Here is a 25,368-nt window from a genome sequence, read left to right as displayed (position 1 = left end):
CTTCATTTCAGGTGGTTCCTATTGAAATACAATTAGGCTGTGCACGCTGACAAAGTCGAGATAAATTTGACTTTTACTGTGAGCCGTGTTTACCAACATTGCTTCACAGCTAAATGGCAGTGTTGGTAAACACGGCTGACAGTGAAAGTCAAAGTTATGTCGACTTTGTCAGCGTGCACAGCCTAATGCTCTTGTTTGTGTTATAGTTCTACGGGATTTTCTGTTTACTTCGGCTTGCTACCAAAAGAAGACTATAATTGAAGAATCGGATACAGAAACGGCTCTGAAGTATTTTGTCCCAGTTAAAGCAGTCGGAATTTTGGCTGGCTTCCGGCACAATTCCGATTCGAATGACACAACCAATTTCGACTTGGAATCGGTTGTGTCATTCTAGTCTGAATTCCGGCGAAATTCATAGCGAATTCTAGCTCAAATCGCAGGCGAATTTAACTGGGCTATTTCTTCTATTACTAGAACAAACTTACCATGTTAGAATAATAAGTTACAGATTTAAAAGTATTCTGTAGAAAAAAATGCCAGAAAATTATCGAAAAAACATTAGCATTGTTTTCTACTTTATTAGGCAAATTTGACAACCGCATCGCTACCTAGTAATGATACCCACCTTTCATGTATCATCCTGGTTGAAGTCGCTGTCAAAATAATTAAAACCTGCAAGCAGTGATTGATCCCAACATATAATTTCTCGGTCTTAACATTGACCTAAAAGTGCTATATCAAACCTAATAGTTATATGATTTCCTTCGTTATTACCAACTCAGAAACGCGTGTCCTATGGAAGCAATTTCGGAGTGTAGTGAGTTTTATTGAAAAAAAATGTCGTCTAGAATTGAAAATGACAAGACGCAAGGAAAAATTTGTCAAATATGTACTTTTTCGTTCGATTGAACGGTGGTGTTCAACGTTTCGGGAAATTTTATGAATAAATATGTTCACTTTTCTACCAATCAAAGAATTTCTAATAAGAATTGAATTACGTGTAATTTTAATTTTGTTTAATTTTTTCACAAAATATTCATTTTCAGCAGAATTCATAGGGCGCAATTATTTTGAGCTACTTTTCCATGATATTTCACCATAAAAATTAAATGGCATACCTTCAAACAAGCATATATGGAACAAAAATATCTATAAAGCAATTAGTTATTTGATATTTTGGGGAATCAGATATAACTAGCAATCTGACATTTAATTTGATCATGGAAATTTAGCACTGTTGTTGAATAAAACCTAGATAAATTTTATTGAATACATTAACCCGTGGAGAAAATTCTAGTTAAAACTGAAAGTTGTAACATGGTAAGCATAAGAAGCTTTTAGGAATGTTTCATTTAAGCTATAGGTAGTTTTATTATGATTTTATAGCGCTCAAATAAAGGTTCTCTAAACTGTTGGGCCAGGAGAAGGTTTTATGCTGAGGTTATAAAATGGCGTTTTAAAAGTTAAACAAAACTATAACAAAACGTTTACTCCTAAAATAGCTCGCATATCATGTTGTACTGATTGCCATACAACTGGGCCAACTTGTCATAATATTGGAGCTTGTAAGAAGATGTTAAAACCATGGAGTAGGCATGGGTGGTTTTAGAGATTAGTTTTATCAAACGCTATAAAACTACAATATAACCAATATTGTTACTTGGGCAGTTTGATATACAAAAGGGGGAAGAAAAGTTTTTTACGAAATATTTTACAGTCATCTTATAACTAAAGATATAATTGGATATACAAAAGGAGGAACAAGTTCTTATAATAAAGATATCTTAAAACTAGGGATACAATTCTATTTACAAGAAGGAGGACAATAGTTTTAATGAAGAATAAAAATTATATTTTTACGTTTTTAACGACATTCAATTAGCTAGAGAGTACTGGGTAGGGATGTTATGAAGCTTAGAGCCATAGTACTCAAGTGAGAGCAAGGATGTGAAGTAAACAGATCGGAAAACTAGAAGTGGCAGGGTCATTAGAACAGGCTTAGTATCGTACGGGCTTAATTTTCGCCTTCAGGACACATGTTAGTGAACTCGGGTGATTCGTAGTTATTCTGCCTAAGCTCGACCCTCATTAACAGAAGGCAAAAATTAAGCCCGTACGATATTAAACCTGTTCTAATGACCCTGCCACTTCTAGTTTTCCGATCTGTTTACTTCACATCCTTGCTCTCACTTGAGTACTATGGCTCTAAGTTTCATAACTTTCCCTACCCAGTAATCTCTAGTTAATTGAATGTCGTTAAAAACGTAAAAAAGAAAATGCTGTATCGATTTTGTTGGCTATTTTCGGCAAATTTGAGACTAAGAGAAACGAAAGCAATGAAATTGAAAGACGGATAGGTATTCTAGAGTGAATCAGTTATAAACTTAGAACGGAAAACTAGAACTAGGCAGGCTCATATGGGCATGATCGAAAGGAAATGTGAAGAATTCTTTGCCTTCTGCAGAGTAGGAGCTGGGCGTTGCACCCAAGTCTACCTCATGGTCTATGGTAGAACATAACTCATCATCATGTTTTACCGCCGACGCCGGCCGGTAAAACAAAGGAAAAAATAAAAATTATAGCTATCTTAAAACTAGGGATACAAAATACAAATTTGATTTTTTTTGGAGACTTATGCTTGGTTAAGATATCCAAATGGCGGCTTATTTCCATCATCGGTGTAGCTGCAGTTGTATCAAGGACAGGGGAGAGAAGGCGTATATGATGATATGGAAAGAAGAGCAGAACTTTCGGGCAAACGGGAGATCAGCGATACAATGCTTTGTCAGTAGATTGTCAAGTACCGGGTTGGCGGATGGTATACTTCAGACCTGCGGGGAAGTTATCAGCCCATCGTATCGCTTTCGCTTCAGTTTCCTTCTATGCAGGGCGATGGCGGTCGCATAGTGGCATTCTGGAACTGATCAGGTCTACAAGGTAGGACAGGAAGCTTCTGAAAACGAGAAATAAAAGAGAGAGGCTAAATTGAGATGTTTATCGTTTTTATAAAGATGTAAATAAGGGACATATAGGGGAGATCGCGATTTGTAAGCATAATCCAAACTGCAACATTGGGTGGTCTACCTCGGGCCCGAAGGGAATTCTTTAACTGAGACTTGGCGTCACAATACACGGCGCATACCCAGACAACATGATCGATGTCGTGATAACCTTCATTACAAGCGCACCGACTACTCTCTGTGAGCTCAATACGCCGCAAATGCGCATCCAATGTGTTGGACATAAGCCGAGACATTACACGTATGAAATCCCGACCCACATCCATCCCCCTGAACTAAGGCTTCGTGAATACCTTCGGGACAATAGAATGTAACCATCTTCCAAGTTCCCCATTCCTCCACGAGTTTTGCCAACTGTCGAGTGTCCTCTGATGACAAATACTGAAAAATTCCTTGAAGCAAATTGGTCTTTCGTAGATGTCACCTTCTAAAGCGCTCACCTTTGCTAAAGAGTCGGCCTTTTCATTACCCGGAATAGAGCAATGAGAGGGGACCCAAGATTTTCAAATAACTTGCGCAGAGACTCCTGTATCTTCCCCGGAAAATACGGGAATTGCTTTTTAGGCTTCACCGCACGAAGAGCCTTGATGAAGCTGTGGCTGTCCGAAATGATGAAGTAGTGATCTGTGAGCAAAGTGTCGATAATCCCAAGGGCATACTGAATAGCGGCTAATTCAGCGACGTAAACTGAAGCAGGATCATTGAGCTCGAATGAAGCGGTAACATTATCATTGAAGATACCGAATCCAGTGGACCCGTCGAGGTTTGATTCGTAGGTTTAGAACATTTTGTCGCAGTCGACTTCTCGGAATTTATTATAAAATATATTAGGGATCACTTGTGGCCGGATATAATCCGGGATTCCTTCATGGATGTGACGAAGAATACATTTGAATCAGAAGTATCAAAAAAAGGGGCACGGTCGGGATTATATGAAGAAGGATTGATGCACTGTACCGTGTAGTCGAAATACAAGGACATTAAACGAGTTTGAGAATTAAGCTCGATGAGCCTCTTGCAGTTTTCAACCACCAGCGGGTTCAAGATGCCGCATCGGATGAGCAATTGATATAAGAGTTTCCACAGTCGATTTTTCAGCGGTAGAACGCCCGGCAGCACTTCGAGACTCATCGTATGGGTCGAGTGCATGCAACCTAAGGCAATGCGTGCTTTTCAGACAACAGCTTTAGCAAAAAGTGAAAGACCATGCTGGTGCAGCTTCTCTGACAGAACGTTGATAGAAACTGAGTCAAAAGCCCCCTTAATATCCAAGAAAACTGATGCCATCTGCTCTTTACTAGCATAGGCCATTTGGATTTCTGTAGAAAGTAACGCATGGCAATCGTTCGTACCTTTGCCTTTGCGGAAGCTAAATTATGTATCCGACAGTAAGCCATTTGCTTCGATCTAATTGTCGAAGCGAAACAGGATCATTTTCTCGAACAACTTCCGGAGACAGGACAGCATTGCAATCGGTCGATACGAGTTGTGGTCGGAGGCTGGTTTTCCTGGTTTTTTGGATGGCGATGATCTTCACTTGTCTCCAATCGTGTGGGACAATGTTAGTCGCAAGAAACTTATTAAATAAGTTCAACAAGCGTCTCTTGGTAGAGTCTGGCAGATTCTTCAACAAGTTGAATTTGATTCTGTCTGACCTTAGAGCTTTATTGTGACACGACAAGAGAGCAAGTGAGAACTCCACCATCGAAAAAGGTGTTTCGTTCGCGTTATCGTGATGGGACGCGGCGCGGTAGATCTTCTATGCTGGGACGGAGTCCGGACAAACCTTCTTGGCAAAATCAAATATCCAACGGTTTGAATATTCCACGCTCTCGTTGGTACTGATTCGATTTCGCAAACGCCGGGCCGTGCCCCAAAGAGTGCTCATCGATGTTTCTCTCGTTCGTCCGTCAACGAACCGGCGCCGGTAACTACGTTTCTTGGCTTTCATCAAACACTTCATTCGTGTTGTCGATAGCTAGCGGGTAGCCCGTCGGCACACGTCTGAGCAGTCTTTGTCCCACCACGGATTGGGAGAACGTTTTTGTATTCTGGCTTAGTCTGAGCTTGATTCGTGCTGTCGAGAATTAAGGATAGTTTTGGAATCTACATTTTTGGAAACTAGTCCATAGATTAAAAAACTTAGAATCTTATGGAGATTGAAAATTCCGGCTGCATCAAAGTAACAGAAACACAAACAACTGGAAAGTATGTAACATGATCTCATCTCTGTATTCGAGCGTACATTTAACAGCCCTATAGACTACTTAATTATATGTGACTTTCCTACGCCAACCTATTAAAATAAATAGGGTGAAACCATTATTCTTTAGTCTTAATATTCCATTAAATAAGCAACTTATAAAACTGATGATCGTATGCAACAACCAGTGAAGTGAAAACCGGCTCTCCATCAATTGTATACTAAACCAAAAGACACTTACCCTACTATACTACAGTACACACGATAGCAACCAATAAAGAGACGGCAGGCAAACGATCATCATTGCGCTTTCCAGTGTCCTCCTTCCCCGTTCGCCAACACCAAAAACAGGCACCATCATCACAATGTGCAGCGGCTGCAGGCATGTTGCAGCTCGGCGTTGCTTCTGCTGCTGCTGCTGAGTGGGATCGGAAGTAGGTCAGCCATTTTTTTCCCCCGGCGCTCGAAATGCGAATCTCTTGTTGCTGCATATATGCAACATAGCATAGCAGCAGCATACATAGTAGTAGGTGTAGGTTGTTGTGTTCGGCTCTGTTTACCGGTTAGGGAAAAAATGGTGAAGTAGGGAAAAGAAGCATACATCCCTCATATGTGGGGAATATAAACAATCGTGGCTTCAATACACCGGGCTTCAGCGCAGTACAGCGTGTGCTTTGCCAGGCATTTGCGCGTTTGTATTGATGTTTACTTCTTTGGGCCCGACGAGACTGGCTTAACCCACTAAGGACCCGGCTTTTCTTGTTGCATACTTTGTTGCGATATTTATAAATCTGGTCTGAACGGCTTTATGTGGGATTTTATCGAAATCGTTATGGACTCGTTTTTTAACATAGTATTTTATGTTTCGGGTTTCCAGCTTTCTGGTTTCGTTTCAGGTTGTCTGTGAGAAAGTGCAGCTGAATTCTAGAAGAACTCGATTGTGGTTAAAGAAACACTCTAGTCGCACCGGCTTTAATGGGACAAGCAGAAAGTCGAGGACTTTCTCTCCGCGCCGGGCTTTTTCTCTTGGCGGAAGTGCACTTGATTATCGTTGAAGCTTGCATACGGCCGTGCCCGTTATCAGCAATTGGCTGCCGGAAGAAGCCGTGTTGAAATAAAGCAACTGTAAAATAAGTGTGTCATTTAGTGTCAAGTTGGCTTGGTGGTGGTTCTTTTACCAGGTGCCAATTGTGGTCCAATCAGTGAGAAATACAATTTTGCTTCTCTTTTGCATTAATAAACTTTTGAAATGTTAAACAAGGATAAGTTTCGAACCAAACTGTTACTGTTTGCCCGACTAATCCTATTTGTGATAATAATTTGTTTGTGTAATAAACCTTATAGATTCGCATTTAGCTTACTCCATATTCGTAGTTTATGACAGATTAAACATATAAAAATTGTGCTCAGGACGAATTGGAACGATTCTGATACAACATACTAATGACTACAATTTCACTAAAATCGTGCAGCGTTCCTCCTTTTTTTAATCTCAGACCCAAAGCCTCAATTGATTCACATCAAATCTGAATGAAAAACCGCATACCAGACAGTCGAGCTCACAAATATATTGGCCTTTTCGTGGTACCCTTTTCTCATTTTCATTGGGTTTGATATACCGCATCTACACACAGGCGCATACAATCAATTCCCATTCGATAACTCGCTGCCGAAGCCGTCAACAACGGACGTTTGAATATTAAAGAGGGCAGTCCGAGGGAATTGATTTGTGTAGACTTGTGTGTTTGACGCCAAATGCTATTATTGTCTTGTTTTATGTGAAGTGTGAATGTAGGGATGATCGAAATTTAATCATGCTCTTTAGTCGTTCGTTGCAAACGAGTTGGGTATTTCAGACAAATTTCTGATATTCTATCATCCACGGATCTTCTTGTTGCGATTTTTTTCATACTTAATCTGAAAAAAACGAAGCAAATATTTCCTGGCCAGCACCTTGATGAAATTTTCCTCCCTTTTCATCTAGTTATTGTCGAAATCGATTCATCTAAAGTTAGAGCTCACATTTCGTTCTTAAAACCAATATCGTACCCCAGATTTGTGAATGTCGCAAGCCAAATTACCCATTTGACGTTCACTTAAATTGCATTCAGTCGAATGACTTTCGACCAACCTAAGAAATTCGACTAATCAATCTCAAGTTACCTTCTGTCAACCGACATTCGGTCAAATGATATTCGAATAAATAGCATTTGGTCAAATGGTATTCGTTTACTAGGCTTCCAATCATTCAGAAATCGGTCAACACCGTTCGACAAAATGGTTTTCTTCCCAAATGACCTTCGACTAATCGATATTCGACGACAATGCTTTTAAACGGTAGAGTATCATCCGATCGAATGGCATTTTGCAAAAATATTCATTCAATCTATTTGTTAATATGATAATATAAAATTCAGTCAAATAGCGTTTGATCAAACGGGATTGATCCAAATGGATTTTGATTGAATTCGACCTAGTGGCCTTTGAAAGCATTCCATTCGGTCAAGTTGCTTTCGGTTAACTTACTCATTCGATCTTTTGCTCATTTAGCATTCGGTGAAACGATATTTGACTAAATTGCACTCGATTAAATGGTATTCGACCAATTCAACTAATTTACCTTTTGATTTTATATCATTCGATAGTATTCCTTTCATCCATATCTCGATCATAGTATTCCTTTTATCTGAAATTCGGTCAAATAGCACCCTATTATTGGCATTCGGTCAAATGGTCTTTGGTCAAATGAGCTTCAGCCAGTCGACAATCTATTAGATACATTGGATAAAATTTCATTCGTCAAACTCATCCCTTCGACTAATGGACCCTTGGGTCAGTGAGAATTTGGTCGTTCAAAAGGCATTCGATTAATACACATTTGGCCAAATTATATTTGATAAACTGGAATTCAGACACTTGTTCATTCGACTAATTGTTTCTATGGTATACTTTATATATACTATACTCTGGCTTTTAGTCGAATGACACGCGGCCAAATATCATCTAAATATAAAATTTATCAATATTTTCTTCACACGATTAGATCGGCCATCTTACTCAAGCGACTATTTTACTCTTTGACTATTCAGCATTCGGTCAAATAGCGTTCGTTCACTCGAGATTCGGCCAAATATTCTTTGACGTGCGGTCAAACAGCGGGTGATAAAGCGGCATTCGGCTAAATAAAATTAGACAAAATAGCATCGTATCAAATTACATTCAACACTTTGAATCATATGCAGTTAAGGCCCGATTTTATCAGCACCCGATTTTGTTAGATTTATATGAAAACCCGTTCAATGGGTTCTAGCAGACAAACCGAGACAAAATACATATAAATAACAAAATTAAATTTAAATTTAATTAGTTTATTAAAAAGAAAGTAATGAAAATGTCCCGATTTGGTCAATGTCCCCATTTTGTCAGCCTAAAATTCACCAAGGGACTAATAAAAACGGATGTTCCACTGTATTCGGTCTAACGACCTTCGACCATACGACCCTTGGGCAAATCAGCTTCGGTCAATCGACATGTCTAATTGCACTGGAAAAATTGCATTGTGCAAACTCACCCATTCGACTATTAGACATTAGGCATTCGGTCAATCGATGTTTAGCTAAATTATATTTGGCCTACTTTCCCATTCGACTAATTGATTTCTTAGCCGTTTAGCATTTCATTCATCGGCCAAATTACTTTTATTGAAATAATACTCGGTAAAATATTCGATCAAATGGCATTTCCCATGCAACTAGTTGACCTTTTCAATTATCTTAAATTAAGTCAAATAGCGCCTAATCAAATTAAATTCGGCTGAAAGATCCTTTACCGTCAGGGTTCCTTCGTTTAACTTACTTTTTTGATCTTTTGGCCACTTAGCATTCGGTCAAACAGCTTTTCACCAAGCGATATTTGGCTAAATTACGCTCGATTGAATCGTATTCGACCAGCTTACTCATTCGACTAATTTACTTTTTGTCTATTTAGCTTTCATTCGTCCGGAGTTCTATCATATGACCTTTGGACAAATGACACCAAATAACGTTCGGTTAGCCCGAAAAGTTGATCAATATTTGAAAAATAAAAGTTCATGTCTCGCGTGTTTTTTGACAAAGCCCAATAAGCATGCTGTTAAAATTCACTTTGAGAGAAAATTCCGGACAAACCGTAACTCGTCGAGAATGGATGTTAACATTTTATGAAAAAAAAAATTTCTCTTTCGTCTGTTGGTGTGATTTATATTCGGCGATTAATGGTTTGTCCAGAATTTCCTCTCAAAGTGAATTTTGACAGTATGCTTATTGGCCCTTCTCAAAAAACACGCGCGATGTGTTCATGAATTCTAGAACAGTCACGTTTTTAAGTTACGAAAACAAGACGGTGAACGAGAAATATATTTTTATTTTTCTGTTCAATAACGCTTTTATTTGTTGAAAGATTTGTTGGGGATTTTTTGTTTTATTTGTGCAGATATTTATTTTATATGTCCTGCAGTTAAAACCAATTCTTTTTTCTGTACGTGAAATAGTTTACAAGTTTATGAACGTTATTCATTAACCAAATCTTGACTTGAGGTTTTATTCATAGATTTAGGAACAGTGTTTTCGGTGCGACTATACGACGTGAACTATGATGACGATTCGACGTGAACTATGATTCATTACATCCTGATCATGATTTGGTTTTCAGAATTGTGAATTAGTTCACAAAATCAAAACAGTCTCGTTATTATTTCACATAATTAAGAATATTGTTTATGGATCCATTCCTGCCTCGTGGTTCAATACATTACATTATTAATCATGATTCTTTAATAAATTTCCACTTTCATTATATATTTCTCGAGTACTTTTTCAAATGGACGTAAGTAACATTGAGAGCCTCTCTTTGTTTATTTTCTCTTTCGTTTATTACGACGTCATTACAACACTTTGTACTAATTTTCCAGTACATATCTAAAGCCGACGGTTTTTACTACAATATTATGCAAAGAGTAGAGTAGTAAATGTTGAAATGGCCGAGTAATGAACAGAAGAGAAAGACCTCAAAGAGAATCTCTCATTGTTACTTACGTCCATTTGAAAAAGTACTCGAGATTTCATGAATAAGAAATTTTGTGCATGATCCTAATAATTTCACGTGATCGATTTCATAAAAGTATTTAAGAGATATCCGCAATAATTTTGAATTTTATGATATTGCTTATTGTTCAAGCAAGTCAGATCATGCTGATAATTTTTCGTGAACTATTGCACAAAATTCGGAATATTATTCATGGATTCAATTTTCACCTATGAACTAATTCTTGCTTCATATTGTATTGACCACGACCTTACCTTTATACTTTTGAAAAGCCATGAAATACGTTTCCACCTTCATGCTATAGTTCATAATGTATGCAATTATGTACATGGTCTAAATCTTTTTGCGTGAACAGTTTAACAGAACTCAGCATATTATTCATAGATCCATGCTTATTGCGAAGGCTTGATTCTGGCTTTATAATATATTATTCACGAACCATTTCTACGAGTTGGTCTGGGTTCAATCCCAGCCGAGGTCGTTGAGATTTTCTGAGGTGAAAAAATCTGTGGTCACGGCTTCCTTCCTAAGGGAAGTAAAGCCGTTGGTCCCCGGTCCATGAGTTCGAGTTACGAGGACTACTTGTCACGCTCAAGGTTTCCCAAGTAGAAATACAACCCCAAAGCGAATCTTATATGCTAAATGTGGGAAAACAAAGCAACGGACGCAAGTACTCTGTCTCATTGAATGATTCCCAAAAAATTCTCAAATCAATTTACCGAAACCGCATTGAAAAAAAAACAATGTTATTATTACATGAACACCCATTCCATGAATAATATTCGAAATTTCGTGAAATAATTAACGTGAACGTTTCAAGACCATGTTGGCTATCATTTAAAACGGTGTGGCCAGCAGATGACGGAAATTGTTGTTGGCACCATTTTGGAATCCAAGATGTCGGCTTCTGGTTACCATAAAACATCAAAAACCATCATCAATATGAGTGTCATTTGAAAGTTACCACAAAATATCGAAACAGTTATCAATAGGGATGTCATTTGATAGGTGGTGGTGAGTAGTTAGCGGTAATTGATGATCCACGTCACATTGAAATCCAAAATCACGTCTTTCGGTTACCACAAAACACTGAAAGTCAATATCGGTGTCATTTGAAACTGATGATTAAGACTGTTTTAAAATCCATTTTGTTGGCTTCCGGTAACAGCAAAATAATAGAAATCGCTTACAGTATTGGACACTAAAGATGCAAGCTTCCGGTTACTGCAAAATACGTTTAAGCATCATTAATTTGGGTGTCAGTTGGAAGGGGTTTTACGTCAGTGATTTGGTAGATGATTTTCAATTTTGTGGTATGCAGAAACCGCCATCTTTAATTTCAAAATGAAGTAGATCAACAATTTACGTCGTCCAATGAACACCTCCTTTCGAATGAGATCAATCTTGATAATAATCTTCACTGTTTTGTAGTAAACAGAAGCCATCATATTTTATTTCATGATGACATCAATCATCAATTTGCGTCATCTACTGACCACCTCCTTTTATCAAACGACATCCATATTGATGATGATTTTCAGTACTGCACTTTATGGATAGCCGGGTGAGTGATAGATGATTCCTGGACTAACCTTACGTTTTCGGTGAGGTGACTCAATTCATTGCAATTCTGAAAGCCACCTGGTTGACGTCGGTTACGGTGAGCACGTAAAATTATTCTTTCTTCAAATGAACGAGAAGAAAGTTTTTTCACGCAGATTATTGAATAAAAGTGGTTTTCATGATTTCAGGAGTTTCGCTACGATAAATGGTTCACTTCAAGAGATCGAGATATTTTTTTAAAGTGAATGTATAAACAGATTTATTTCCGAGTAAGGTTAATTCATTTTTCATGTATCAAAACTATTTCCCTCGAACAACTTGGATTATGAGAAAGTGCCGGAATATCAACAAGCCGACGTTGAAGAAGACAAACGTGGGCTATGTGGAATAAATTGGCAAAATGTATTGAGTGTAGAAGGAAATGTCAAAAAAGCAGTAGCAAAATTCTATTTCATTATAATGAATTTAATCCCCGAGACAGTACCAGTAAAAAGAAAAACACATGACAGTTAACAGCCGGTGTAGTTCTACCAACATCTGAAAAACTTAAAAAATAGAAAGCCTTAGTAACGTACCCTCGTACCCTATCGATACCTAACGGTTAAGCACAATAATTTTTCAGCCTCTGCTTAACTATTGACTGTTAACAATAGAATTTCGCATACGATGGAACTGTTGTGAAATGTCTTCCGTAAGTTCCAGTTTCATTTTAAGCTTCAGGAGTCGAAGGACGGATACGGTAATATTTAAAAGTAACAGCTGAACTGAAATGTACTCCCGTTTTCTAACAAAGCCTAAAATTCTGGGCTGATAAAAGCGGGTTTTCATTGTATTTCAATTTTGAAGTTTTGCAAGCATTTGTCTTAATATTTACGAAAATTCTATTCAACCTGTTTTCAAACAGAGAAAAATGTTAATTTATGTAAAATCCGAAGAAAAAAATATTGAGGTTTTGTCCAGATAGGCGACACTGTGTGACAGTGGCAATAATATTAAAATTCTTGTCATTCCAGTAAAAAAAAAAATAAAGGTAGCTGATATAATAAGGAACAAACCGTGAAAATTTCAGATTGATCGATTCATTGGTTCCTGAGTTATCATGATCGCCGCGAATGAACTTTTCAACAAAATACAACTCCGAGGTAATCGAGTTTTACTGTTGGTGCAGCGAGTCAACGGTCTAGTGTATCAAACACTACGCACCGTCTACGAGTTGTCAATGGGTAGCGGTCTATGAATAACTGTAACTCAAGTTATAGTATTCCGATCTTAACGAAATTTTGAGAAAATTTTCCTCAGCGTATGTGGTTTCAGAATATCTATTTTACAAAAATTCCCTTTTTTTCATCCTGACAAAAATGTGTAAGCCCTTAAGAGAAAATTGAATAAAAACAAAAGTTAAACAAAGGTTTAAACACTAACTTCTCTAAACGTATTCTGCAAGAGTATATGAACAATATTAACTCATTGATAATGCCTGTTCTGCGTTATTGCTTGAGTAATAGGAGTAATTCATAGCACCTACTATATATAGTAGTTTGGGCAATAATGGGTTAAATACTTACTTAATGGTAGGCCAACGACTCAACAACACTAAGAAGCCGATGTCGGATATAAGACTAAGCATTGATCCAGGATACACTACAAGCAGGCAATGTGATCGTGATGACATATTTTCTTAAAATAGGCATATTTCGGGAATTTTTCTTGTCGCAATAAAGAGATTAATCGAGATCTCGTTGAATGGGATTTATAACATAAGTAACGAATCACAAAAAAAACAATTTTTTCGAGCAATTTCACCACAAGATGATGGCTGTGCAGCATTTTACTCCATGCGCGTTTTTTTGAAAGGAGTTCACGGTCGGAAAACTATCTCCCGTAATTTTGGACATATAGCCAAAAACTTAAGTTTTCCTGTTATATATGACAATAGCAAGCGACGTACGTAGGATTTTTTTTCGATATTTTGATTTTTCGCAAAATGGCACACTTTTGAGTGAAAAAACTCCGCAAATGTCATAAAAATCGACACAAAATGGTTAGTTTAATAAGCAATAAAATAAAATCCTACGTACGTCGCTGGAGAAATCAATATAGGGTAATTTCGGGAGAGATGTAAAAAATTCCTTATTATTAACTCACAAAATTTTTATTAATAATAATGTGCGTCCAGTTGCATCACGGAGTGCCGAAAGTTTATCAATACTACATCAAAATTTCGTTTTTTAAAATCGTTCGATTTTTTTTGTAAATCATGTATCGGTTGAATAGCTGGGACCTTTTAGAAGGCATTCTGATCATGAGCATAGTCATCCATAATTTCACAGGAAAATGTCGTTGTGCGGCATCTCTCCTATACAATTGGGAGAGATGCCGCATCAAAATTGCAGGTGAGATGCCGCGCTCGATGGCGGAGAATACGTAGCTAAAATGTATTTTTTTTCACCTCGGACTATCATTATATGATCATTTGCGTCAGGTATAGATTACTTGACACAGTGACATATCTTCGCTGTTGTGCTATCTTATGACAAACGCAATTTTGGGGTAAACTGAGTTAGATATGCCACATTACTTGTCTAAAAAATCTCTACAAAGTGGCGTTTACGGAATTTTGACATTCTGCTTAGTTACTGAGATATAGCGAGAAACGTGCTCAGAAATTTTTAATTTTGTGCTTCAAATGACCATCTGAGAATCACAATGGCATAATCATTTTCAAAACAAAAATGCAAGAATCGTGAGAAAAATGCAATTTAAGTTATAAACTGGAAATATAGCATATTTGGCAACACTGCAATCAAAAATAAATATTTTTTCTAGATTCCCTGACTCATTTCCTTCAAAATGCATCTCGTAGATTGTTTATAGACCAAATGAAGCCAAAGATATGAATAAAAGTTAATAATTGATGATTTTTTTCTATGGAAAATTTTCCATGCACGATTATGACACGCCATACAAATTTTGTCATCAATACACACCTATGACACGTGAGAGTGCGACTTTTGTTTACATTTATAGTAAAAACTCGCAACATAGTAATCTGATCTTCGTAATATTTGAGAGATTAATACAGAATAGATAGAAGCATCAATTGTCTTCTTTGAATTGTTTGTGCCACTTATAAGTTTCAAGATACTCAATTTCAAACTTTAAAAATCGTTTTTCTCGAAATGTTGCAAAATGGCGCTTGTCATAAGATAGCACAACAGCGACGATATGGGAATATGAGTCTATTTATCTATATATTTAAACGGGCGATATGGATCTAAGTTTTGGTGACTTCGGTTCATTCTTTAAAGTTTCAGGCTCCAATTTTAGTAAACGCATTGATTTATAGTGATGTCAATCTTGGGAAAAAAAATGAAAATTTCGACGAATTGATGCTTTTTAAAATGAATCTTTTAAGAACACACCAAAGTTATATAAATACATTGTTGGAAGAAACAACCAAAAACTGCTTTTAAGGAACCCCTACCAATATATCGCTCGTATAAACATATAAATAAATGGTACCTTTAAGTTAACTTAACCGTTACTTCAACTTAACCGTTACATGAAAAATATTTTTAAAATGTTGAATAAAAAAATGTTTCTAGAAATGGTAATGCCCCGATTTATAGGTGTAATCAAGCTTCATGAAACTCAGCTGAAGATCTCTAATCATACAAATATCAACGATAGCTAAAATACTTTTGTCCACCATTTTTCAGTTTGTGACCATGGTGCGGCATCTCACCCGCACATGCGGCATCTCTCCCGCAATGACCTTTTTTAAAAAAAAAATGTTTATGGAAATTTGATGATTTTTTTTTTCATGACAAAAACCATTTCATAGTATTTTCGATACTTGTCGCAATTGAAAAAAATGATTTTATCAAATATTGAATGGTTTACTTTGATGCAGGATCGATCTTAAGAAATGTGCGGCAAATTACCCTACTGTGAAAATTTCACAACGATCGAAAATCATTCGTTCGAGTTATATTTCCGACCAGCTAAAAAAAGTGTTTTGCGGCAGAATTGAAAATTTGAACATTTATGTATTGTTTTCATCTTCCACGTTTTGGGATACCATTGGTTCAATCTTTTTTCCCTCGGGAAAATTAAAATAATGTATACTTTCAAGCGTTTAGCTCTCACGTCAAAAGACAAGAGTTAGTTTCCTTATACTCGTCAGCGACCCAGAGCTTCTGTGCTTGGCTAACCGAGACATCACTGGATACTAGCCAGTTGCTGTAGGCGTCACATATATTCTGTGAACTGTTTGAATTTAGTGTCTAACTGGCGCCAATTTGGTATTAGTTTGGATACATCGTCTAATTGGCAGTAAGTTGGTGTCAGTTATTTGTGAAATAATTACAATTTTCTGGGTTTTTCGTATATGTACAGGTGGACGAGCCACTGCTAAATTACAATATGATTACAATAATCGAGCAAAATGGAACACCTCTAGGGCAAAGATCCGACCACAGACCATTCCCGGTTGAGTGATTTCGATTATAATGCTGCACTCACATTGTCCTACACCTCTCGGATGGCAGAGTAATTCCGCATATGCTTTGCCTTCCTGCCCCATTATGTTCGAGTTTGGCATTGAACATAATGGGCCTCATTGTGAGTATTGCTGCTAGGTGGCGGTCAAAGTGGTGAGTGATTCTTGGCCACAAATCTGTCAGCTGGCTGGTACTCTGGATAACGGTAACGATCTTAACGAGATGCAAAATCCTACACAGTGCATATAATAGAATAGATGACTTATTGAAATGCCTTCGGTAGAGGTTATCAGCACCACCAACCGTCGGTAAGCCATAATTCCCGTTCTTGAAAGGCAGTTGTAGAATCACGATTGCAATCGGTGAAATTCAATTAAATATGAACTCATTCATAATTGAAATTGATTGGCCTCGTAACAATACATAGTTTCTGAAGCTTCGGAGAGTGCCGTATGTATTGACGTCGGGTTTTTTTTTGGAATGCAAATTGTCTCCGACCAAACGACGGCGAATCGGATAGTTAAATAACAGTGCACGATGACACAATTTCGGACCGGGCAACAAGCGTACAATTTTCCATGACTTTGTTTATAAATTCCAATGTAAACCAAAAGTCAGAAAGGTCATTTTGGAGGAAGGCGAACATAATACTATTTTCAGCCGCGCTTTGTAGAAGATGACGCCACTTTAACGCACTCATCAAAGTGATTCATTTAGTTTTGGGTGGGTGCTTCGGAGGTGGAGGCTTTTGCTAGGGCAATTTAGTTAATATTCGCCTACGCGGGGTACCGCTGCTGCAACTGTACATTGGACGTGTTTTACGAGATGTACTTGAAAGTGTAATCTTTTTGCCTTTCTCATATAAAGAAAGGCTATGCAATCACTGTAAAAATCGACTTTTTAACCGAGGCCCGGAGGGCCGAGTGTCATACACCATTCGATTCAGTTCGTCGAGATCGGCAAATGTCTGTGTGTGTGTATGTATGTGTGTGTGTATGTGTGTGTGTGTGTGTGTCATTTAAACTCACACAATTTTCTCAGAGATGGCTGAACCGATTTTTGCAAACTTAGTTTCATCTGAAAGGTATAACGCTCCCATAAGCTGCTATTGAATTTTTAGTTGATCCGACTTCCGGTTCCGGAGTTACGGGTTGAAGAGTGCGGTCACACAGCAAATTCCCATATAAACTGGTACCACCATGATGTTCAAATGATGTAAAACATATTAAAATTGATGTAACATTACTCTAGTTTGCGGGTCTGGATCACTAATGATCAATCAAAGCAGCTTTGACCAAATTGGCCACCTATGACAGGTCATGACGCCCCCGGGGAACTCGCCAAGTTCCTAAGCTAATATCACACCCATTCCCCAAAGAATTCTCTACCGATTTTTACAAACTTGATTTCAAATGAAAGATACAGTAATGCCATTGACTGCTGCTGAATTTCATTCGGTTCTGACTCTTGCTTCCGGAGTTACAGGGGTGTTAGTAAGGATACACTGGAATTTCCCATATAAATCGGTACAATCGTAATACCTCAGAGGCTAAAAACTATTGAAATGGTCACCAAATAACTTCCAATCGCAGATCTAGATCACTGATTGCCAATCAAACATTCTTTGAATATATTGCCTACTATCGATGATTCCGGAATTCCGGGCATATTCCACAATTAAAGTCAAATCGGTTCTTCGGTGATGACTGAACCGATTTTCTCAAACCAAGTCTCAAATGGAAGACAAAATATGCAGTTGAGTATTGCGTCGCCGCCCCCCTCCCCCCCCTCCGTCTTGCCCTTACACCTCCATCCTTCATCACTCCCCTCCCCTTGGACCACCCTCACGCCCGCATTTCCTGCATCCATCCCGTATACCGAAATAAGATGAAGGATTTCTGACGCATCCTCCACTCCCACTCTACTAACCCCCCCCATTCCCTCCACTTTCAAACCCATTCCACCATCATTTCAAAATATAATCACATGAAAATACTATTGAACTCATGCTGATTAAGCTAAATATTATTCTTTTGCCTTTCTCATATAGAAAGGTTATGCAATTGCTCCAAAAACCGACTTTCTAACCGACTCATAACATTCGACTCAGTTCGCCGAGATCGCAAAATATCTGTGTGTATGTATGTGTGTATGTATGTGTGTATGTATGTATGTATGTATGTATGTATGTATGTATGTATGTATGTATGTATGTATGTATGTATGTATGTATGTGTGTATGTGCGGATTTGTTAACAAAATGTCCACATCGGTTTCTCGGAGATGACTGAACCGATTTTTACAAACTAAGATTCAAATGAAAGGTATAATATTCCCATAGGTTGCTATTGAATTTCATTTTCAACCGACATCTTGTTCCGGATTACGAGTTGAAGAGTATGGTTACAAAACAAAATTTGTTGATTTGTCCACATCGGTTTCTCGGAATTTTCTGAACCGATTTTGACAAACTTGATTTTAAATGAAAGGTCCATCAGCTGCTGTTGAATTTTGTGTGGATACGAGTTCTGGTTCCTGAATTACAGGGTGATACGTACGATCACGCAGCAAATCCCGATTCTAACGAATTCTGCGATGAATGTAAAAAGGTGAATTTTTTTTCCAAAATGTAAACACATTTGTTGAATTTGTAGATCTAGGTCACCAACAGTCATTCAAAGTCTCTTTGGCCACACTGGCCACCATCGACGGATCCGGAAGCATCCAAATTCAGAATAACGGTTATATTGGTTTCTCAAAAATGGCTAGACCGATTTGATCAACTTAGTCTCAAATGAAAGGTGTTGCGTCCCCGGAAACCGATATTAAATTCCATCTCCATCCGACTTCCGGTTCCGGAGTTACGGGTTGTGGAGTGCGATCACATAGAAAACTCCGATTCAAACCGATACCGCGATGAATGCAAAAAGGTGCTCTTATATATACTTACCAAGTGTAATAAGAATGAAAAACATTACCATAATGTTATATTGTACGAACCAGCTACTAAATCATAGTTTGGAGAAATGAGAAAGGCACAATTGCACCTCTAGGTGGATTAAAACAGGTTTTTTTTCTTTTATTTTGTAGCGTGACACGTACGATCGGAAAGATGCATGCTGCTGGCAGGCGGTTTGAATTTACAACTGTGGGGAAATGTTTACACAAGATGATCGTTTTTAAGCTGGAATAGAGTAAACATTAACTTAACTGTTGGGAAAATCGTGGATAGTAAGCAGAGAGACAAAGACTTGATAGAAAGCGTCGGAAGGGAGTTTGTTATGTGAATGTTTAGTATTATGTCGCTTTACAGTCTCAATGATTGAGTGGCACTTCTGTTGTTTGTTTATTTAGTGGTTTGTTACAATTAATAAATCAATATTATGATTATGACAAAGGCTTTTCTCGAATTACATCACTGGATAACATTGTCATTGAAATTTGACTTTGAGCTTCCGGTTTGGTAGTACAATGAAAAGTGGATATTTGCCGACAGAACTTTTTTCTGAATTCTGAAACAAAAATTAAATGCGAGTTACAATCATGTTCGTTTATAACGATGATACCAAATTTTCTAAAAAATGTGGAACGCTTCACGATTTTGCGTGTCATCCTTGCGCAGGGGCCATGCTAATCTTCTCTGTATCGTTCCAATTTTAGTATATGTCCAGCCGAAGCTAGGACAAATGCAGCACCCTTCCATTCACTATATATACAACAAACAGAATAAAATAGTTCTAGCGATGTATAATATGTCAGCTCTGTCAATGCTTACAATCGAACGAAAATTCTTATTGGAAACTGCCAGGCAAAAAATGGCAAACGAGAGACGATTGCATTAAGCTACCCGTCCTAGCTCACCCTATAGTTCGATGAATTTATTATATCTAGTCATACCATAAGCTACTTGGGTAAAAGAATGCTTGCATTGACAGACGTTGTTGTCGCGGGGTAAAGAAGAATACCGATCAACACCTTTGCCGACACATACCGGGATGACTCACACTCATCAACCTCCCGCTATATGTAGTGGTGTTTGCTCATTACTAACGATCTATCAACAATATTCAATTTGGTTCCTAACGACGGAGGTGTTCTTACCTGAATAGGTTCCAGTCGGGAGCAATCACAACAGTCCTCCTGCTCGCTGTCAGGAAGTCCCCTTAGATTAATTAGAGGTTTTCGTGCAGTGGAATGCTGCCAGTATTATAATTATCATGTCCAACTTAAATTCCACATGTAACCGAGATGTCGGCTGATTTCTGGGAGGCGGAGAATATATAATTTCACCGTTTTTTTTTGAACTATGTTCTTGGAATGAGCAATGAGATACGCTTCCGTCATAAATGATTCAATAGTACGATAAGAGCAGACGTTAATCACCAGGCATTGGGAATCCAGAAGAATGGAAAGCATTTAGAAATGTCATTTGCTGCTGAAGTCAAGAACAATATGAGCAGCAGCATACCCGGTTCCAGACATTGGAAAAGCGTCGAAGGGGATCTCTGACTGGTTGCATAAAAAAGGGTTGGTCTCGACTCTGACATGTCGTTTTCCTCGCACCCGGTTTTAACATGCATTTTTAATAACCACCAACCGTTCTTTGATGAACGGATATTACTCTGTGTCGTGGAAAACACACGCGCGCACACACACATACATCATTCGGCGACGTCATCGCAAACGTCAACATGCCTTCGGCAGCATTCTTCAAACACATTCAACATTGCCTTTTTAATAACGGGTCGCCTTTAGCCGTCGTGTTGCCTGCCCTACAGACTATAGGATAGTAGAAGGGAAAGGGTAACTAACGAGTCTAGAAAAATTGACGCCAGGCCGTGTAGACCCAATTCGAAGCGATTCGATGGTATCGATGAATGCAAACGATTATTGGTTTAGGAACGTGTCTGAAAAAGGTACGCTTTGGAAAAAGCGCCTTAATGATTTTGGAAAACGTCTAAAGATTTAAATAAGTCATGGAATTTGTGTTTCGACTTCGTCTATTCAGAATCCGGCGCTAACTTAGTGACAGGACTAAACTAACGACGGATTGACGCTAGCTCAAAAAACGGAGACATAACTCGCGATCCTGAGCAAACTCCTAGTCAAAAGTGATGTCCCGTAACATTGATTATGGAATTTAAGGTTTCGACTTCGTCTCATCAGAATCCGACACTAACCTAGTAATAGGACAATGCTAGCGCTGGATTATCGCTAGCTCCAAAAAACGAAAACACGATTTGTGTTTTTGAGCAAATCCCTAGTCCTGCGTGATATCCTGCAAGAAAAGGAGTTCAGTTTTAAGCCGATAAGAACTAATGAAATCGAAACCTTTGGTTTCGCTTAGCAATCCAATGCAATATGCACTTGCTATATTTCTCCGTAGTGGACAAAAATGTAGGTAAAAACTATTTTATCTCCACTAAGAAGAATCGTTCAAAACCACCTTTTCGCGATAAGAGCACAAAATCTATAACGACATCGTCTCACCAGAATCCGACACTAACTTAGTGGCAGGACAAGACAAGGAGCACTGATTAAGCTGATGAGAACTACTTACGACTTAGCAAACGAATGCAATATGCACAATGCTATATTTCTCGCTAAGGAGTAAAATTTGGGTGAAAATCAATTTTTCTCCACTAAAGAGAAAATTGGGCCAAACTACATTTGTGCGTGAAAGGCTGATGAAGCGAAGTCGAACCACGAATTCCACAACTTACTTAGTTTCAAACTTTGTACCCTTTACGCGAAAATCAGTTTTTGCTCATTTTTTCTTTGGTGTAGAAAAATTGGTTATCAGTCAAATTTTCCTCCTTAGAGAGAAATATAGTATAGTGTGTAAGGATTTGTTGTAGCTTCAATAATCGGTATTTTTCATAGGGCAAAATTTCAACTCGAACCAAAACGCAAGGTTGTTTTCAGAACTATACTAATGTATATTTATCGCTTTATCTTTTTGGCTTTCTCATCTTTTGTTATTTTTTGCACATTTTGTTACTGCTTTGCGCATGATTGTCACAATATACACGGTCTTTCTCTAATATAATATGGTATACGAGTGGTACGTCCATCGAAACATTACTGATCGAACTTCTAAATAATGTACTAGATTGATTCCCATTACACATATACACGCTTGCGCAAACACTTCAAATTACACGGGAATATAATTAACCGATCAATCAAATGTAATCAACGCATAATCTTAATCGAAATCAGAAACGCCCCCGCGGTAAAAGATATTGGCAAACAAACGCTCGAGTCTTTCTCGATAAAACAGACCCGGTCGCAAACGTGATCATTCACGCATACCTACGCCCGTGATCTCTCCATCATGAAAAGCTCCGGATTACCCAAGAAACCAATTAGCATTATAACCTAACCTAATATCTGCATTAGATCTACATATAAGGCAGTCTTAAAGAACCGCTAAGCCAATGCCATTATTATGCTAGAAAAGGCGAAATATGATGCTATTACTGTGCAGAATTTGGCAGCTCGTTTGTGCAGTACTACTACTATTAGAAAGCTTGAATTGACTGTCATATTCCGCAATATGGTTTGTCAACGATTTTTTATGTTTCCTTTTCGATATGATGAGCATAAAGGAAAAATATAAAAATTCTTTTGGGAACAGTAATTGACTCCCTTCTAATGCATTTGTGATTGATATTCTTATCGGGATTTCGTTCTCACACGATATGAATATTGTTTTATGAAAATTTACTTTAGTAAGTCTCGAACAGGGGCACCTGCCTCGTCCCTCACGGCAAGTGCGCAGCTTTTACTGTCTAGGCTAGATTGCACATGTCCGAATGAAATGATATATGTCGATTATAATCTTCAAGAGAAGTTGCATAACGAATAAACCCACAGCATTATATCGGCTTTATATTTGCTCTATAGCGGCACTAAATGCACATGTAAAGAATACATGCTTTAAAGATCCTTGAAGCATGTACGCCTTATATCAGATTTATACACGTAAATAGAGCAAGCGATAATGCTATATTTCGGCTGTGCATGTATGCATTAATGATGCTAATATTGAGCTTAATTTCATTGTTAATGCTATAATGGAGTTTCAATTCAACATTAGTGCAAATGTATAGCTAATATTGTGCATAGGCTTAATGCTTATGGTAACTTGGGTAAACCAACTTCTTAGCACTCACGTATTTATAAACGCCGTTTTAAGCGCCAACATACACATAAAACACGGATCTTGTAGGGAATAAACTCACTTTCTTCCTACGTCTGAATCGTACACTCAGAAATAAACTTCAGAATGGCGACCAGCGCGAGGATTTAATGGCCCCGCGAATGTGCAAACGGCTATTCGGTTATATAAACGAATTTAAACACGCGTAGTTATACATACGCTAGTATACGCGTCCTAAAAACGCTCACGCGATTAAACACATTACCAGAAACGCTTTTGCCCTTCACGATAATACAAATCTGGTTACGGCATTCGAACATGCAAACGCGAACACCTGCGCCCGCAATCTCGCATACATAAAAACGCTCCGGTAATCAGATCAATATTTTAGCATTTACGAACTTATAAACGTGATTATACCAACGCGCGTCAGGACAACCGTACAATTGGTCCTAGCAACCCAGGTCCATGCCCTCAGTCTTCTTTAAAAAATTCTAGGCACCATGGACGGATACTCTAGTGATATGAGCTAACGCGCGTCCTTCTAAATCTGAATCGTGCACTCAAAATCATGGTTCGCGCAAACATTCAAAAGCCCATGCGAATATACAAGCGGTTACATGGTTATACAAACGAATTTATGCACAACAAAATACATACATGCAACACTAGACATTGCCCAGCAAAATAATGAATTTTTGAAAACTCAATAGGACCTTCCGAAATGGAAGGATTTTCCACGTTCAACGAGGTACATTTTATGAAAATTGATTGAAGAATAATAGATATATGCACGAAAAAATTATAACTTTTAGTATGAATGACAAAAGTTTTTATAACCCCAACTTCTCGGATTCGAACAAAGGTCGCAATAGTTCCGTCCGAATTCTGAAATTTTTACACATTAGAAAAACTGCAAAATATGTATGATTTTCATCACGAGCAGAAAAAATATTGAAAGTAGGGGATTTTGGGGAAAAATGACCCAGCACCTCACTTTCCCGTATTTTTCGATCAACGGAAATATTTCCATTCAGATACTAAGGTTATTTCCTTTAAAAAGAGGTATGAATTGTAATTTTCTAAGTGCTAAGAGTTTCAAGAGTTATAGCATTTGATATATTTTTCCATCCATAAAAACTTCAAGCGAATTTGGCGGGGGTCCAAAATTATCCAAAGGATGTAAAATTTGCATCTGAGTTTACTTTGATATTTGTCACAATATGGAAGGGGGAGGCTTTACAAATTCAAAAATGAGTGATTTTGTGCAATGCCCAAACGTAAACCTACACCCTCGAGCTCGCAAACACAAAATGCCCCTGTGATTATGTGAACATTTTAACACCTACGCATTTATAAACGGTGTCTCAAGTGCAATTATACAAACGGTCACGTCCGGAAATCTCTATCCTCAGACCCGCAGTTCGCGCGAACATTCTAGATCCTACGCGAATATGTAAATGACCACACGATTCTACAATCGAATTTATGCACCTTAAATTACATACACACTAGCACAAGCGACACATAAACGCTCACGCGATCAAACACGTTAATATACAAACGCTAGAGCCCTTCGCGATCATCCTGACACGTCTTCGCCCGCAATCTCTAAAACACGAAAAAGGGCTGGTGTTAAAATGAACGTTTAGGCTTTGGGACCATCCATAAATGACGTAGCATTTTTTGAGTAATTTTTAACACTCCCCTGCTACGATTTCGTCACAAACCTCTAATTACCCCCCTTGATAATTACGTAGCTTGACAGTAACTCTCCCCCTGTTCCCGTAAAATTTTGTTAAAAAATAAAAAACGATGTTCGTTATTCCCCTT

At 38.0% G+C, this 25,368-nt stretch overlaps 1 protein-coding gene and 1 non-coding gene across 9 annotated transcripts in view; one reads left to right on the top strand and one right to left on the bottom strand.

Annotated features, from left to right (window-relative positions):
• LOC131687223 (protein 4.1 homolog) overlaps nucleotides 1–25,368 on the top strand; it is a 140,029-nt gene that overhangs the window by 33,642 nt on the left and 81,019 nt on the right. The window lies entirely within an intron of this gene.
• LOC131694352 (U6 spliceosomal RNA) lies at nucleotides 19,948–20,054 on the bottom strand. The gene has a single exon (XR_009306466.1). It is a non-coding gene; the product is annotated as a U6 spliceosomal RNA (small nuclear RNA).

This window comes from Topomyia yanbarensis, chromosome 3 (assembly GCF_030247195.1).
Source record: "Topomyia yanbarensis strain Yona2022 chromosome 3, ASM3024719v1, whole genome shotgun sequence".
Classification (NCBI taxonomy): domain Eukaryota; kingdom Metazoa; phylum Arthropoda; class Insecta; order Diptera; family Culicidae; genus Topomyia; species Topomyia yanbarensis.
This window is presented reverse-complemented; position numbering and strand designations above follow the sequence as displayed.